This window comes from Cavia porcellus, unplaced genomic scaffold (assembly GCF_034190915.1).
Source record: "Cavia porcellus strain 051 isolate PalLab524CR breed Dunkin Hartley unplaced genomic scaffold, mCavPor4.1 scaffold_31, whole genome shotgun sequence".
Taxonomy (NCBI): domain Eukaryota; kingdom Metazoa; phylum Chordata; class Mammalia; order Rodentia; family Caviidae; genus Cavia; species Cavia porcellus.
The window spans coordinates 2,828,558-2,845,442 of NW_026947514.1; positions in this window are offsets into that span (position 1 = coordinate 2,828,558).

The window sequence follows — 16,885 nt, forward strand, 5'->3', positions numbered from 1 at the left end:
CGCCCCGCCGCGCACACCGCGCTTCGCGCCCCCCGCCTCGGCCCGGGGCCGCCGCGCGCCTTCCCGGCCGCGCCCGCCCCGTCCCATCTCGCCGCCCGGGGCGCCTGGCTCGAGGGTCAGCGGCCGCCCGGGACCCGGTGCAGCCGGAGCGCGGAGGGCAGAGCCCGCGGGCGCGCTGAAGCCGGGCGCCAGGCCGGGAGGGCTGGGGCGGGCGGCACCGGCTTGCGCCCCGGTGCACTCGGAGCGTTTGGGCGGGCGGGCGCGGGGCGCTGGGGGCGCGGGGCGGCGCCGGCCCCGGCGGCTCTCCCACTAGGGGTAGCTGTTGCCTGAGCTCGGAGCGCTCCCCTCTCGCTGCTCGCCTCGCCCGCGCAGCCCCGGCCGCCGGGCGCACCCGTCCCGTTCGTCCCCGGACGTTGCTCTGGGCCCCGGGAGCGTCGAGACTGGAGCGCCCGAACGCAGCCACCTTCGCGGACCCGAGCGCGGCGCCCGACTCACCGCGGAGGCGCCCGAACGCGTCAAGTGCGTACTTTCAACTGCGGTTGTGCGTTGAGGATTTTAGGGGTGCGGGGCAACTCCCCAACTCTGCGGGGCCCCAGTCGGATCTGCCGCCGCGCCCCAGACCTGATGGCTCGTGGCGCGGCGATCGGCTCGGGCTCCGTGGCGAAGGGGTGGCGGGATCGGGAGGCGCCTTGACCTGGGGTCCCCGAGGCCGCGGGCGAATCCCTCTCTGCTGGGCACTGTGTCCGCCAGGACAGGACCCCGGCCCAGGCGGCGGCGGCCGGTTCTGTTCCAGAGGCTCCGAGCTGCCCAGAACCGCCCTCTTGGTCGAGGACTCACCGGGTGGCGGGTCTGAGCCAGAGCCGCGGCGCCTGCAGCCCGCGCCCCGTTGCCATGCCCTCTGGGGCCCTGGCCACCCAACTTTTTTTCAGGACCAGGACAGCACTCACTCCCGCCTGGGCTGAGGTGGGGCGGGCTGGGCCCTGCAGGGTGTGGGCGGATGGATCTTTCTCCTCCGAGTGCAGGGGTCGTCTGCAGGGCAAAGGGCCTGGCGAGCAGGTAGCTGCCCCTGGGCAGTGCCCTCCCCCTCCCCGGGAGTTCACGGCCCTGGCAGGACCTTCTACTCCGTGACTTCCCACGGAGCCTGTGGCTCCATCAGGACGAGTCCCCAAGTGTGCATAGAGGCCAAGAGGCTGGTGAGCATTGCCCCTTACCTTCCCTGATGTGTGAGACAGGGTGCACCCTGGGGCGCACACCCGGGGGCTAGGGGCTTCTTACTCTTCTAGGAAAGCTGGCTGGGTCTGTTCAGCTTGGTGCTCCCAAACAGCCCCTCATCTCCCCAGGGGGCGATCTTCTGGTGGGCTAGGGAGTTGTCCCTGAGCCAGCCTGCTGGTCAGGGAGCCCACTGTCTCCCACCCCCACCCGGATCCCCACCTGCGGTAAGCACACCACCTAGTCCTAAGGTCAGAGCTCAGGAGGCAGAAAGGAGAAGCCAAGCCTTAGGAGTTGGAGGCTTCTCGGGCAGCCCACTCTGGGTAGGGGTGAGACAATTTGGGGTTCCCAGCTGTTGGACACTCTTCAAAGCCTTGATTCCTGATGTCTGGAGTGCCAGTCTGGGGCCTGTATGCTGCCCCTTCCCCCCACGCCTGGAGACGCAGCAGGGCTGTGCACAGTTCCTCCTTCCACGTACAGGTTTGCAAAATGCAGAAGGTGCTTTGGGCTAAGAGGACCTTTTTGTGCTGCTGGAGAGGCGGTGGGGTATGTGTGTATGACTGCGTGTGCGTGTTCTTGTGTGTAGAAGGCACGGTGCAGGGCAGAGAGGAGTCTGACCTCTGGGCTCCCCTCTGGGAGTCTCCAGACCACACTCCTTCCTGCCTGGGGACACCCCACAGCAGTGCATGTGCTGGGGAGCTGGGGGTGCCTCTCCAGCTGATGGGTGGGCTGTAGCCTGCGAACACTGCAGAATGCTGACAAGAGGTGAGGGTCTCGGAGCCCGCAGGTTCCTGTGCAGGTGAAGACGCCCGGGCTCCAGGTGACTCTGCCATGGGACACAGCTTGGGGACAGCACTCCTCACCCACCTCCTCGGGTCTACTGTCTGTCTCTCCTCTCAGTGGCAGCCACCCCTTCCAACCTGGACAGCACCCTGGTCTCTCTGCGGCCCTAAATGTCCTGTCCTGTCTCAGCTGTCCAGAGCAAGGTAGTGGCCCAAAGAGACCATGACCTGGGGGTGGCCCTGGGCCCTGGTGGGCTGGCAGGGTCTGCATGGGGACCAGAATTGGAGCTGACCTGGCTGCTGGCCATGGCCCCTCCCTCCTGCCCTCTCCTGGCTCCAGCAGGGGGCGGACAGGAGAAAGAAAAGGGAGGAAGTGCTTTGGGGCCACTTGGAGGGAGCCTGGGGGAGGGGTGGTTGTCAAGGCCCTGGCAGAGCCCAGAGAGCTGGCCCTTGGGTGGCCCTTGGTCTCCAGCCATGTGGTCATGGCAGCCTTCCCATGAAAGGGAGGCTTGGTGGCCCTGGTGCCAACCTCTCCTCTCACTGTCTCTCACTGGTGGGTAGGACACAGTACGCACAGCTGGTGTCTCCCTTCCTACAGAGCAACACTGCTGTCCAGGGGCAATGCCAGCAGGCTTGCCATCGGGTGGGCGACTCCCAGGGGAACACGTGTCCTTTCGGGAGGACCTCCTGAGGCTCTGAGAGCAGGTGGCCTAGCCCACATACCTGGAAGAGACTTGGAGAGTGACAGGTGGGTGCCCTGTACCTGGCCCCTCTAAGGCACACGCTGGCTGCCCAGTCTCAGCTTTCCCTGGGCCTGTCCTGTGCCCCCCAACCTCTGCTGGCCTCTAGTGTTCCCCAGCCTCTGAGCCTCCTGACACGCCCTCCCTCTGCCTTGCGCCCTGTTCCACCTGGCCTGACCTGTCCCCCCGTGGTGTAGCCTCAGGGGAGGTGGTTTCCTTCTCAGCTGCGACTGCCTGGCTGCAGCGCTGGCTCCCGGGCTGGCCTGAGGACCCTTATCAGTGACTGCCCAGAGCAGTACTGGGAGACGCTCAATAAAGCTTTGTGGAGTGAGTCATGTGTGCAGCGTGTGCTTACTGACACCCCTGCTTTTGGGAGGATTTTGAGCTCCTGCCTCCCCGCTGTTTGCACACCCGCAGCGGTGAGCAAGGTAGGGCGTGTTGGCAGGCCGGGCTGAGTGAGATCATTGGGGACCTGTGCCGTGTCCCTTTTGGGTGTGATGCCTCACAAGTGCACCTGTCGCCTGGCCAAGGGACCAATCCAGTCCTCATCCTGGACCACAGGGCTCCCCCGGGGCTCTGGGCCTCCTCCCCAGAAGGGTGTCTGCAGTGCTCCTGTGGCACAGCGAAGGCTTCTGTCCACACAGCCCTTCTGTGGGCTCATTCTTGAAGGCCGAGCAGTGGCCACCTGTGGGGTGGGATGGGGTGGGGTGGCTGTGGGCTCAGAGGTCTTGTCTAGGGTGGTGGCCACCCCTCCTGAGTTGGAGACAGATGGGGAAAATGTGTCCTGGGCTGGGGTGGGGCTGGGCAGCCTGGGAGCTGGGCCAGGAGAGCTTGTCGGGCCTTGGGGCCTGGATGCGGTGGGGGTGTTTGGCAGTGTTTGGGGTTGGAGGAATCTGGGGCTCCTGGCCAAGGGGAGGATGAGGCTTGGGAAGGAGCGACGCATGTGAGACCCTGGGCATGGCTGGAGCGCCTCTCCAGTCCTTCCTGTGCTGCCACTCCAGACTCCAGGAGGTCTCGGAGATCCTGGGAGGGGCTGGCCCGCTGCTCCTGGGCTGGGAATACCCATGCAATGGACACAGCCCTGACAAGTCCCATCCTTCCTCATGTTCCTCATCTGTCCCCAGCATGGTCCTTCTCTGCCACAGCCCTAGGCCTTGCTCAGGTGGGCTTGGGTAGTGCTCTGCCTTGTTTCTGGCACAACTGTGGGCACAGCTCCCTGCAAGGAGGGAGCCCCTGAAGAACTCGGGTGCCTGGCCAGCACCCTGGGGACATCCTAGTTGGCATCAGGATGCTGGGCTACTCACGGCAAAGACACTTGCTGGCCTGAGCCCTGAGGCTGGCTCAAGGCCACTACTGGTCAGTCCCTCCTTTCCACCTCTGCAGTCCATGGCGGGGCGCGCCCAGCCAGCAGGTGTACACCCAGGGCCTCCTTTATTTCAGCAGGCCCAGCATGAGTGCTCACTTAGTGTGGCAAGTGAGCAAGCACATACATGTGCTTGTTGTACGTGTATGCACATGTGTGCGTGTGTGTGCCTGTTTGTACCAACCAACCTTATTCCTAAGGAGGGCAGGTTCCTTCCTGAAAGTGTTGGAACCCCAGAAGGTATCTCAGGTGAGGTGAGAAGGCAGAAACGGGGAGAGATGGATGGCCGGCATCTTCCTCTGCCCATAGTGTAGATTTTCCCCAGACGTCCTGCTGGGACAGTCTTGCTGGGTATGGTTCTCAGGGTCCACAAGACAAAAGCTGGCTGAGTGGTGGTGTCCCGCACCTGACCCCGTGGCCGTGCTGGCCACGGAGGGCACAGGCAGCCGGGTTGCTGACTGTTCAGTGAGACCAGCACAGGACCCTTGAGTGGGGAGGACCCACTGAGGAGAGAGCTGTGGCTCGGATACGACCCGGGAGGCTGTACCCACCCTGCGCTCCGTGCCTGGCTGGCTCCTGGGGATGGGGTCCTTCAGAACCGGTGTCCCTTGGCAGGTTTGGCTGCCTGCCTCAGGCTAGCATCTCCCGGGTGGTCCTGGCAGAGGCGTGGACCTCCTGCAAGGAGGGAGCCTCCTGCAGTCTGGCCGGGCCTGGGAGGGCTGAGGTGCTCATGGTGGGGTGTGTGGGCCACAGTTCAGGAGGTGTCCAAAGGCAGAGGGGACCGACTGGTGTCCTTGGAGCTCTCTGCTCTGCCTTTGGGCCCCCGGGCAAAGGTCTGCTCCCCCCCTCCCCCCAGCAGAGCTACACTTGGCCCTTGGGTTCGCAAAGGCTCCTGCTCAAGCGGACTCCAGAGTAGTAGGGGATGGCGAGAGAGGGGCTGGCAGTGGCCTGTCCTGTGCCCAGCCTGCCTACCCCTGCCTCGCCATGTCCAGCTGCTCGGTGGCTACCCTGGGCCTGCTGTCTGTGGCAGCTTTGGGATGGCCAGGACTGGTAGTGTGAATCGCTGAGCCTGAGCAGGAGCGGAAGCCACACACACCATACCTGGTCATCTGAGGGCCCCTGTTCTGGGCACCTCAGGAGCTCATGTCCAGGGGCCACCTGCTTGGTCCATTCCACCCAAAAGGCCCTGCTGGGGCCCTGTCAGGTCAGGAACCACAGCTCCTGTCTGTGAGGCACGTTCAGCCTGTTCTCAGGCCATTTAGGAAGCCGCTTCCTGACTTAGGCTGAGGAGGGGTGCACCGCTGGTGGGGGGGTGAGGGGCTTCGGGGACCCTGCTTCTGGTTCTGTGCGCTTGTGTATCTTCTGCTGAGCAGACAGAGCTCTGCCCGCATGTGTCCTGGTTGCCTCCAGCGGGGACCAGGTTGGCACCTGGGCAAGGGTCCAATTCCTTTGCATTGGATCTGGGACTCAGGTGGGTCTGAACTCATATGAACCACGCACATCTGGACAGGAGGAGGAGGGGATAGGTGCTGGGGACACACGGGCTGCCCACAGGGCCCATGACACTTCTCTGAGGACGGTGATAAGCCAGCTGCCCAGTCCTAAATCACGGTTATCTTGCGTATCACACAACTCCACCTGTTCACAGAGTAGAGACTTTGTGCCCCCAATTTACAGATGACAAAACTGAGTCTGAGACAGGTTTGCTACTGCCAGTTCCCAGTGAAAGAGTCTCTTATCAGAAAGGAGGGACAGAAGGGAGGTGGCCTGGGGCTTCTATGGTGGAGAGGAGGCTGCTGATTCTGAGATTGTCCCATGGGAGGTGGCTGTGGCCCAGGGAGGACGACCTGCATGGGGCCATGGTCTATTGACTTTGCTTTTGAGCTTTCAAACATGGGTGGTGGTGGTGGAGGCTCAGAGGTGGCTGCTGACAGGCAGAAGGGACAGGGGCCAGAGAGCTGAAGTCCACTTCCCTCCACTTCAGGAGAAGCCAGCTGCCCCCCTGCACGGCACACGTGGAAGACATGAGCCTGTGACCGCCCTGGAGCCAGGCCGTAGCCTCAAGGCCACAGGCACTGACAGCTGTGGAGCTGGATGGTCACTGGCAGCTGACTCAGGGCAACCACTCTGCAGGCAGCATTTCCTGGGCCCCTGGGCCATTCCAGGGAACAAATTCCACTCAGGATCATTGTATCTGAGGAACAGCGGGATCCCACAGGCCTGGGTTCAGGTCCTGGCTCTACTGCCCAGAGGCCGAGTGGCCCGGAACCTCTCTGGGCTGCAAATGAGGGCGATGGTCCCTGTCCTGCTGGGCTTCCGGGAACTCGGGTGGTGGTGGCTCTGGGTTCCACAGCTTTTCCTTTGCAGCACCTGTGCATCGGTGTGGAGGCCGCAGTTGGCTGTGGCCCTGCAGGGAGGTAGGATGTGAGCTGGGCGGCAGAGCTTGGGGCCGCGGTGGCTGGAGAGTCTTTGCTTTGTTTTGCCAATCTTGCCCCAGAAGACTGGCCCTGCCACCCACCGCCGTCACGCTGCAGACCCCCCTTCCCTCTGCAGCCGCAGCATCCCTGTCCCTGTCAGAACACCGGCTGCCTGTGTCCCCTGAGCAACGGCACTGCACCCTGAGGGCCTTCCCCGTTGTCCTGCTCTGCAGTGCACACTAGCGTGTAGTGGCCAAGTCTGTCACTCCAGCGCTCTGAGAGGCCGAGGGAGGAGACTGAGAGTTCCAGCCCAGCCTGGGAGACTTAGCAAGGCTCTGTCTCAAGATTTCAAAAAGGCTAGGAATGCCGCTCTGTCCGGACTCTGGCTATGATTTCCATTGCCGCCAAAAACAAACAAAATCCACAAAGAAAGAAATGAGTGCTTGCTTCTTGGAGGGGCGCCTCCCTGGGGCCCCCGGAAGGAGAGTGGGTTTAGGCCGGCTGCTGAACTAGGGCCATTTCTGCAAACTGCCATGGGGTCTGAAGCAGGACTTGAACCTGGGGCTTCTGAGAGTGGTTGGTGGGTGCCTGGCCCATAGGAGCTGCTCCCAACGGCCCCAGACCCGAGCCTGCCTTGAGGGGAGGAAGTGTCCTAGGGACTCAGGCCTGGCACTCAGGCCTGGGTGCTGGAATCCCAGGCTGAAATGGATGTGTCTGGATGAGACCCCTAGAGCACTGACCAAGAGGTCAGGGGGATCTGGGGCTCTTGATCAGTGATGACCGCAAGTCTGTTTACAAGCCCAAGTAAAGTTCGGTTCTGATCCTCTGTGGCCGGTAGCACAGGAGATGATGATGGTGACCGAGTGGGAAGCCTGCAGGCAGCTGGCAGTGTGGTCACTCTAGTGCAGGAGGTGGGTGTCGAGATAGACACGGGTGTCCGGCTCCCACAGGACAGAGACAAGGGGGTCAGGTGGGGTCCCTTTGTGGTGGAGGTGGGGGTCAGGCTGAGTAGGATGTGGCCACCTGAGGGAGGCCCTGAGAGGTGGGACATCTATCCTGATGTCACCGCGTGCTCTGAGCCCAGGTGGAGCCTGGCACCGTGCGGAGCCAGAGTCTGGAGATGATCTCCCTCCCTCCTTCTCCACCCTCCCTCGTGCTGTCCTCTTGGGTCCTCTAAGGACTCCTGTCGCCATGGAGATAAGAAGGGGCCCATCAGGGCGGCCAGGACACGTCCCCTGAGGAGGGCAGTGTGGGGCTGGTGCCCTCCAGCTACCAGTGCAGGGAGAGCTGGGGATCCCACAGTGCTCTCCCTAGAGGGTGGAGAGGGCACAGTCCCGTCCAGCAGCAGGGCTGGGTGGTGTGACCTGTGACACCCTGAAGAGCCAGCCATCTAATGACCTAACCCCACCTGATTCTCTCTTGCACGTTCATGCCCAGGGCTGGAGCCCTTCTTTGGGGTGCTCTTGGGGTGCAGGAGGTGGGGACTGGTTGGCCTTGCTGGGCTCTCTAGGCCTACCCGGGACCACTGCTGGGGTGGGCTGTCCATGGGGTGGGGGATGTCAGGAAGGCCTAAGCACAGTCCAGGGGAGGGGCTGTCGGGGTAGACCCTGAGGTCAGGGCAGGCACTGCCTGTTCCCTGGGGAGCTGCAGGGCAACCAGGAAGAAGGGGAGACGCTGGGTGTGCAGTCTCCTTGGGGATGGGGCTGGGCAGATGTGTGAGGGGGAGGGGAGAGCCTCTCCTCCCCCCTCCTCGCCCCTCCCCCCCCTCGCCCCTTCCCCCCTCCAGCACCCTCCCCCCAACTCCTCTTCCTCCCCTCCCCTTCCCACCCTCTTCCTCCCTCCTCCCTCCCTTTCCCTCCTCCTTCCTCCCCTCCTTTCCCTCCCCTCCTCCCCCTCCCCCTCCCTCCCTTTCCTCTCCCTTCCGTCCTCCTTCCCGGATTCCTCCCTCCCCTCCTCGCTGAGCAGGAGCAGCCCCTGCACCCACCAGGCTCCGTGATGGCAGAAGGTGCTCAAGGGGACTTCCCAGTCCCTCTATGGCAGAGGACTTCTGTGACCTGGACCTTGGAGGGCCCGGCTGGTGGAGACCAGGGACTGCACCCACCTGGCCAGATGCTGGGGTGCTCTGCCGGCGGCCAGGCGGGGAGAGCGGCAGGGTCATCTCAGGTCAGGGCTGGCTGCGTCCTGAGCTCCTGAGCTGCCTGCTGCCTGCGTCCCTGGATGTGGCCACCGCCTGAGACTCTGCGCACGCAGCCTCTGCCGGGCTGTCCTCCTCTGCAGCGGGCTTCTGTCTGGTGGGCAGGGGTGGCCTTGGAGGGCTCCTGGGAGCACCTCTGTCCTCAAGGAGGGCTCTTTGGAGAGGAAAAAAGAACACATTTCAACACCTCCAGATTCTGAAAATGGATTTCTCCCAGGGAAACAGAGACTCCAGCATGTCCTCTTCCCGGAGAGGCAGCCAGGAAAACAGCAGCAGGGAGGGGGCGGGGTGCTGAGGCAGCCAGTGCGAATCTGCATGGGAGACGAAGGCCCGGGTTCGAGTCCTGCCGCCATGGACCGGCTGTGTGACCTGGGCGCCGACCTCCCCTCCCCGGTCCCCAGACTCTTTCTGTTCAGTGGGTGGCCCTGTCCCCGCATTGTGGAGGTGTGTTAGGTCCTCGGTCCCCCGTCAGGCTGTTGGGAAGGGCCAGACTTCCAGCTGCTGCGCCAGCCGCTTTCTGAGTGGCCTCAAGGAGGTGACTGAGGTCCTCTGGGCTTTGGTCTCTTCTCCCTCCAGGGCCTTGTGAGGTCACCCAGGATGTGGGTCTGGGCCAAAAGCCTGGCAAGGGAGAGGGGGCTCCCGTCCTGAGTGTAGAGTGTGACCTGGCTTGGGCTGGTCACTGACCCTTCTGCAGTGACCACCGGGCTCAGAGACCTGGGGAGGCTGCTGAAGGGAGGGGGCCCCTCCAGAGCCTTCGGGCTGCCCACGGCCTCTCTACCCCAGGTGACCCTTCTGGCTGCTCTGCTGGTCACACTTCCAGGGGCACGGGATGCCCAGGGGATAGAAGCCAGGAAGGATGGGGAACTTGAGCCCAGTGGGCCGGGGTGAGGGGTGGCAGGTGCCTTTACCTCAGGACCAGGGTTTTGCAGGTTCTGTGGGGTATAGAGGGGCTTATAACCTGGCAAGCGTCCAGAGGGGAGGGGACAGGGCAGCTTGAAGCCAGCCCCCTTGCAGGATTGCTGTGCCCTGCAGCCCGAAGCCCCCCACCCCCACACCACAGCCATGGGTTCCTTCTGTGTGTCTGACTCTGACAAGTCCGACTGTGGTGGTTTTCCTGATCTCTGTCTCTAAGGCCCCAGTGCTAGACAGACTTGCAGAAAAGAGGTTCATTTTGGTGCTGGAGGCAAGCTTGAGGGACTGCAGCTGGTGACCTTGCTGGCCGAGTCCCCAAGGTGGTCAGAGTGGGGTTTGGGTCTTACACATGGACCCTGGTCCAAATCACTGTGCCCCAGAACCTCGGTAGTGCGGTCTGCTCATGCCACCCTGCCCGGGTCCTCAGGTCTCCACATTGGGCCAGTGGCGGGAGCACACACACCTCACGGCAGGAGGACATCGCGGGGCTTCTCGGCGCCGGCTACCTGTGTCTGCTGTGACTGCTGATGCTGACGTCTCCTGGAGCCCGGCTTTTGTGACTTCTGGGGGATTCTGCATGGGCGGGTCTGTGTGGGGTTTGTGGTCTCCACGGTGGCTGCATGGGTCACTTCCCTCCAGGCCAGCTCTGTATTTCTTCCCTGTCCTCATTTCTTTTCTTCTTTGGGGGTGGCCGGGTGCCCCTCTTTCAGAGGTGGACTGAGGCGAGGTTGGGGTGGGGCTATGTCTGTCCTGAGGTCCTCCCAAGACTCCCGGGGACCCTGCATCCCAGCGCCTGGCTGGGTGCTCCAGCAGTGAAACCCTCAGCGAGCGAAGCAGTCCGGGTCCGTGGACATGTGCTCGGCTCCCCATCTCTAGTGGGCTTTCCAGGGTTCCCAGGGCCCAGCCTTCGCTTCCCTTCGCTTCCTGTGTCCACTAATGTCTCTCCTCTTGGCCCTCGGCCTGCCCGTGTCCTCCCTTCGAGGCCTGCTCTGCGGGTGTCAGCACCCCAGCAGGCCCAGGGCCCACCCTTGAAGAGCTTGCAAATAGGCAAGAGGACAGGTGAGCCGGCACTGGTCATGGCCTGGGGGCGATAGCCCTGGAGGGGGCCAGCCAGGACAGGGGACTCAAGTCTGTTCTGCATTCCTCAAGATCAGGCCCTCCCCAGGGCCAGGGTGCTGCTGGCTGGACCAGTCGGGGTCTGTGGGAGGAGACTGGGTCCCCAGGGCTGGGGACGCACTTAGTGCAGGGCTTCAGTGGGGGGCTTCACAGTATGAACAAATGGATCTTGGGGCCAGCACAGGGCGGGGCAGGCCAGGCTGGTGGCTGTGGACTCTCTGGCCCAGCCCTGCTGCTCTCTCTGGTCAGCATGTTCTGGAAGAGGAAAGCCACAGAGGCAGGGACCGTCTCATTCCTGCCCCAGGGCCTTGGCACTTGCTGTTCTGCTGCCTTGAGCCTTTTTCCTCGATAGCGCAGGACTCTGCTGGGACATGATGTGGGGCCAGTGATTAGACACAGGGTGGACTGGTCAAGAATACAGGTCAGCAGGCTCTGACAGCTTTCGTGCTATATGTTTCAATCATTATTTTAATATTTAACCCTAGTTTGTTTTAAAATCAATGTATTTCTTTCAGCTGAAACGCTTGCGAGCAGGGTGACAGACTCCGAGGGCCGGAGTCTCGAGGCTGCTTATGCGTGTTTATTTTCCTGCTTGTGCATTAGTAAACAACTCCTCCGAGTGGAGGAGTGGCTCTGGTGCCCTCCAAAGTCATCCGGCGCTGCCCTCGAACAGCTTTTGAACACCTGGTGGGGACTGGAAGTCTTGGGGCGGGCGTGCACTGTGCCCAAGCGTGTAGGAGTCCACTGTTGTGTTGGCCAGGGGCACAGGCCACCCCTGTCCTCTCAGAGCTTCTGTCTGCTTCATGGCGGGTGACACTTTGGGACACTCAGCCCCTGGTCTCCGTCTCCAGGCCTGCTGGCTTGGCTGCCCTCCCCTGTCCCTGTGCCTCAAGGTCCTTGGCTGGGAATGGGGTGGCATTAGAGATATGGCCTGTACCCCGTCCCCATCTGCCCAAGTCCTGGCTGGCCCTGGTTCTCGCCATCGAGCCCCTTTGTGCAGCCAGTTCCCCACAGGAGGGGCCAGGGTTCTGGGCTCTGTCACCCCTCTCTGGAGGAGGAGACCCAGTGTCCCCGAGGGCCTGCCTGTCCTTCCCCTCCCGTGAGGAGCAGTCTATCTCCAGGGACTCCGCTTCTGAGGGGGCACTCCGGAGTCCTGCACTCCACGGGGCTGGGAGAGCACAGAGATGCCAGGACAGATGAGACCAGGGGCCCCTTGGCTGCCACCCAGCCTGTGCCAGTCCCGAGAAAGCCTTGCCTGACCCTGCCGAATGAGCTGGGGCTTGGCTGGCAGGAGCACGTGTGCTCCGGGGTGGGCTAGGGATGCTGACCCGGATGCCCCTCCGGGAACTGGAGGCTGAGCACGCAGGATGGAGACAGGCCACTCTGGCGCCACAGGGAAGGTGTGGCTCTCCAGCCCCGGCCCTGGCGTGGGGTGGTGGGTCCTCCCCGCCCTTCCTCCTTCTCCTCCAGCTTCTACACAGAGCTTGGGAATTCTTCTGTGACCTGTCTGAGCTCACGTGGCAGCCAAAGAATGGCCAGGCTAGGCTCTGAACCTGTGTCGCGCCCAGTGGTGGTCGCCGTGTTAGTTGTCCTTGGCTGCCTGGCTCCCAGCGAGGGGTAGCTCCCACACCGAGGGCTGCTGAGACCCTGGGTCCTGGCCAGGGCTGCCCTGATTTCCCTCCCAGCTTGCGCAGGGGCAGCCATAGGTTTGGAACCTCAGGTCCAGGCTGCTGATGACTGGGGCTTCGCAGGCCTTGGACCATGGCGGCTGCTTCACCAGGACCTGAATGCCCTTCATGCAGGTTGGAAATCACATTCTTTAATGACACCATTTTGGGGATGGAAGTCACAGGCTCCACCCTTCCTTGCTCAAGGTGGGCGGGGGAGTCCCCAGCAGCCAGCCCCAGGAGGGAGGCCATGGACAGCCGCCATCACAGCAATGGGTGATGCTGGTGGGGTCCATGGAGGTGGAGCCTGGCCTCCAGCAGGGCCTGGGGCTGGGCAGCCATTCGAGGTGGCAAGCAGACAGGAGGAGAGGGTGCAGGTGACAGCCGCCCGTGGGGTCAGAACTGCACAGTCCCACAGCCCGCCTCGGTGTCTGCCCCATCCAGCAGCCTTCCGGGCTCATCCTGCCCCTCAAAGGCCCCCAGGCCTGTCCTGGCTGCAGGCCACTGGCTCTAGGATGCTGTGGCCTCTCCTCCACCCTCGTCCCTGTACCTCTTTCTAGGCTATGGAGAAGGGGTTATGAGGAATTCACCATTTATTCTTCAAATGTTTTGCAATTTTCCTGGAAACGCAAGTGATCCCCGAAGGGCCCAGAGCGGCTGGCCTGACCTCGGCAGGATGTGCTGTGGACTCCGGCTGGGGAGGCTGCGTTCCGGCTTCCCGTGGTAGCCTTTCCAGGAATCCCTGTTTGGTGCAGTGAGGCTTCGGGGCCACGATCGTGGGGGTGGCTGCTGGGGTGGGGTGAGGCAAAGCTGGGAAAGGAAGGCCCTGGGGGTCCCCAGCCCACCAGGCCTCCCTGGGGGCCTCGAGGCCTTAGTCTCCTGGGCTGCCAGCAGCCTGGGTGACCGTCCCGGCCCTGCTGTGTGACTAGGGGAAGGCCCTGTCCATCTTGGAGCCTCCACTTTTTTATCTTTAAAAGGGGAGTGGAGGCTCAGCAGCCGTCCCTGGGTGACAGTCTCAGCCCTGGACCTGGGGCCCCCACATCCTGGTGTCCCGCCTGGGCTCAGGTCTGGTCCTCACCTCTGTCCCGCCTGCTGCCCAGCCCAGCCTCCCCCAAGCATCTCCATCACGCTGTCCCCCGACAATGACACAGCCACACCACTCTTTGCTCAAGCTGCCCTTGAGCCACCTGGGCCTTTGGGGTTGAGCCTACGCCCTCCGACTCCTCTGTGGTCAGCATGCCGAAAACTTGGCCAACTGGAGTCCTGACTTGCCTCAACTTCCCTCCTCCACAAATCTCTGAGTCCTCTGATATGGGGCCTCTGCTTTAGCAAGCAGTCATTCAACAAATCTTTTCTGAGCACCTACTGTGAGCCCGCCCCCACACTCACTTCTAGGTGTGTCTCCCAGTGGGCTGGGGCTCCTGGAGGGCCCTCCCTGCCCACCTCTGCTCCTCCATTCTGGCACAGGGTGGAGCACTGGTCATTGAAGAAATGGGTTAAAGGTTTATTCTTCAGGCTTTGGCAGAGGCTGAGGTGTGGGGACCTGACTTATGCTGTGGTTGGCCTGCTTGCCACACCCTCTTTGGGGACAGGTTCTCTGTCAGGATCGATGCCTTCCTCCCCAGGGCCCTGTCCCTGTAAGGTCTCCTTCTATCCCCAAAGGAAAAAGCACCATACAGGAGGGGCACTGAGGGATGAGTAGGAGACCTGTGTGAAGGTGTAGTGTGGCCAGGGAACCATGGCCACTGCAGACCCCAGCCTGGTCCAGGTAGCAAGGCTCTGGGGCAGCAAGGGGTCTTTGGGGCTCATCTGTGTGGACCTGCATGGGGAGGGGGGCTCACAGAGGACCATTGGGTGGCACAGACTGGGCTCGGGTGTGGTCCGTGCCCAGCATTTCCACCCGACTGGTGGCCTCGGTCTGGGCTGGGGCTGTAATGGCCTGGGGGCCCTGGGGCTTCTCCCTCCTTAGCCAAACTCGGACCTTCTGGTGTTTAGGGTTGGCACAGTGCAACTTCCTGTTTTTAAGAGAGAAGAATTAGAAACACTTATTAAAAGCTTTTGAAAGGCATCAAAAGACTTCCTGAATGTCAAATGCTTCTTACAAAAGAACCGTTTAATGGCCTAAGCCCCACAAAGGAGGCACACAGCGGCTGGGCCTCAGTTGCTCAGGTCCTGACCACGTGCAGGCCATGGGCTGTGTGGACCAGGTGTTGGGGGCTGCCAGGGGACCTGCGGTCCCAGTGGGGCAGCGTCTGGAGGGGCCCCACTCTTGCTCGACCTCTCTCTTCCCTGCAGCATCTTGAACCCTGCAGGCCACTGTGTCCCCCACGTTCCCACCAACTCCAGCTGCCCCTGCCACTAACTCTGGCTGCCACCTCCCCCGCGGCTAAGGTGTCCCACTGCCGTGCTGTTTGTCTGGGGGTCCCTGCCACATGGCCCGGCAGCGGCTGCCTCATGGCCTCTGGAGCCGCCCTCTGTCTTTCCGCTCCTGAGAGCTAGGGGCACGACGCCGTCACCGAGCAGCCAGGTGCCTCTGGGTCATGCGGCCAGCCTCCTCCTGGTGCCTCCTCTGGGGCCGCCCTGAGCCAAGCTTCGGGTCTCTGCTCTCTGTTTTCTTCAAAGAGGGCACATCGTTGTTATTCAGCAGCTATGAAACACTCCAGTGCTCCCAGAAAATGCCAAGGAATTCTTGGAATAAAATTAACAATAAGCAAATTTGCTGGAAATGAGGCTGTGGGGCTGAATTTGATTACGCCCCATTTAGAAGGGAAAATTAGCTTATTACGGCTGAGGTGAGGCGAGGTTTCTGGTTTCTGCAGTAGGAAGGACACTACCCTGCCCCCACCCCTGCTGGGGTCTCCTGAAGTGTGGCTGAGGCTGACACTGGTCCCCCGGGACCCACACTTCGTGGCTACCACCAAGTGCAGGGACTTGTGGCGCTTCACATTGGCAGCAGAGAGGCAGACGCGGGCACCTGACACTGGGTGACACCTGCAGCCCGGAGCCCGCGATTGCCTGCTGCAGCCCAGGGGACCTGCATGTCACCCTCCACTTTTTCTCTCTCGCCGTAGTGGAGCCTGCGCTCCCCGGGCCCCCACTCAGCAAGGCAGACTGACCCGGCTCCTCTGCGGACCCGCTGCCTTGGGGCAAAGCCGGCACATGGAGCTCACTGGTTCCCTCACCCGTCACCCTGGCTACTGCCATGCCTCTCTTCTTGGGGCGCAGACACTGCGTCTGAGCTGTCCTGGGTGTGTGGTGCAGGTGCTTCAGGTGGGGTTTGCAGCAGACCTGCTGGGCTCAGTCAGCAGTCTTTCCGAGTGGGAGTCTATTTCATCTGCCACAGAGAACAAAAAGGCCGACCCTCCCTCCACCCCCAGGGAGAGGGGTCCCCCTGGGAGCCGAGGTCCAGCAGGGTCACTGGCTTCTCCCTGTCCTTGGACTGGAACTGAAGCGTCAGCTTTCCCTGTCTCCACCACTAACCCTCCTGGTCTCCATGTGCAAACTCACCCTGCTGGCTTCAGGCTTGGCCTGGCACCACCACTGCGTCTCTCCATCTCTGTGGAGACAGCTGTGGTTCTGTTATGCTGGAGAACTTGGACAAATATGGTGGCTGTGATGAATTATTCCGCCCATCTATCCATCCATTTGTCTGTGCAGCCATCTGTCCACCCATCTTTCCATCTATTCATCCGTCCATCCATCTCTGTCCATCTATCCATCCATTCATCCATCTGTTTTGCTTAAACAGGGTGAGTTCCCTCATCACTAGAGGCCTGAAAGCTGAGGGCTCTGTCTCTGGCTGACAGCGAGGGCTGCCCCGGCTCTGGCCTTCCCAGCTTTTGGCAGCTGCCCAGGTTCCCTGGCTTGAGATCGAAAAGCTTGGATTTCTGCTTTAGCCTCCTACTGTTTCTCTTTGCTGTATCTTGCCTCCACCTGTCTCTGCCTTGTGGGATGTTTGGGGTAGCATCAGGGGCCTAGAAAACCTTCCCATCTCAGGACCCTGGAGTTGGCCTGTCTTTGAAATGATGAGCATGCAGTGGGCCGGGAAGGCTAGGGAGGAGTGGAAATTGGCCTTGCTCAGCTTTCTAAAAGGACCAAAGTACTCATTTTTAATAATGGTGAGTAGATGGAAGGATGGATGGACAGACAGATGGATGGATGGATGGATTGGTGGGTGGATGGGTGTAGAGTTAGGGTTAGGGTGGATGGGTAGATGGGTAGATAGATGAGTGGGTAGATGGATGGATGGATGGGTGGATGGATGGATGGGTGGGTGGATGGATGGATGGGTGGATAAGTGGATGGATGGATGGGTGGATAAGTGGGTGGATGGATGGATGGCTGGATGGGTGGATGGGTGGGTGGATGGGTGGGTGAATAGGTGGATGGATGGGTGGATTGGTGGGTGGATGGGTGTAGGGTTAGGGTTAGAGCGGATGGGTGGATGGATTGATGGGTGGATAGGTGGGTGGATGGATGTATGGA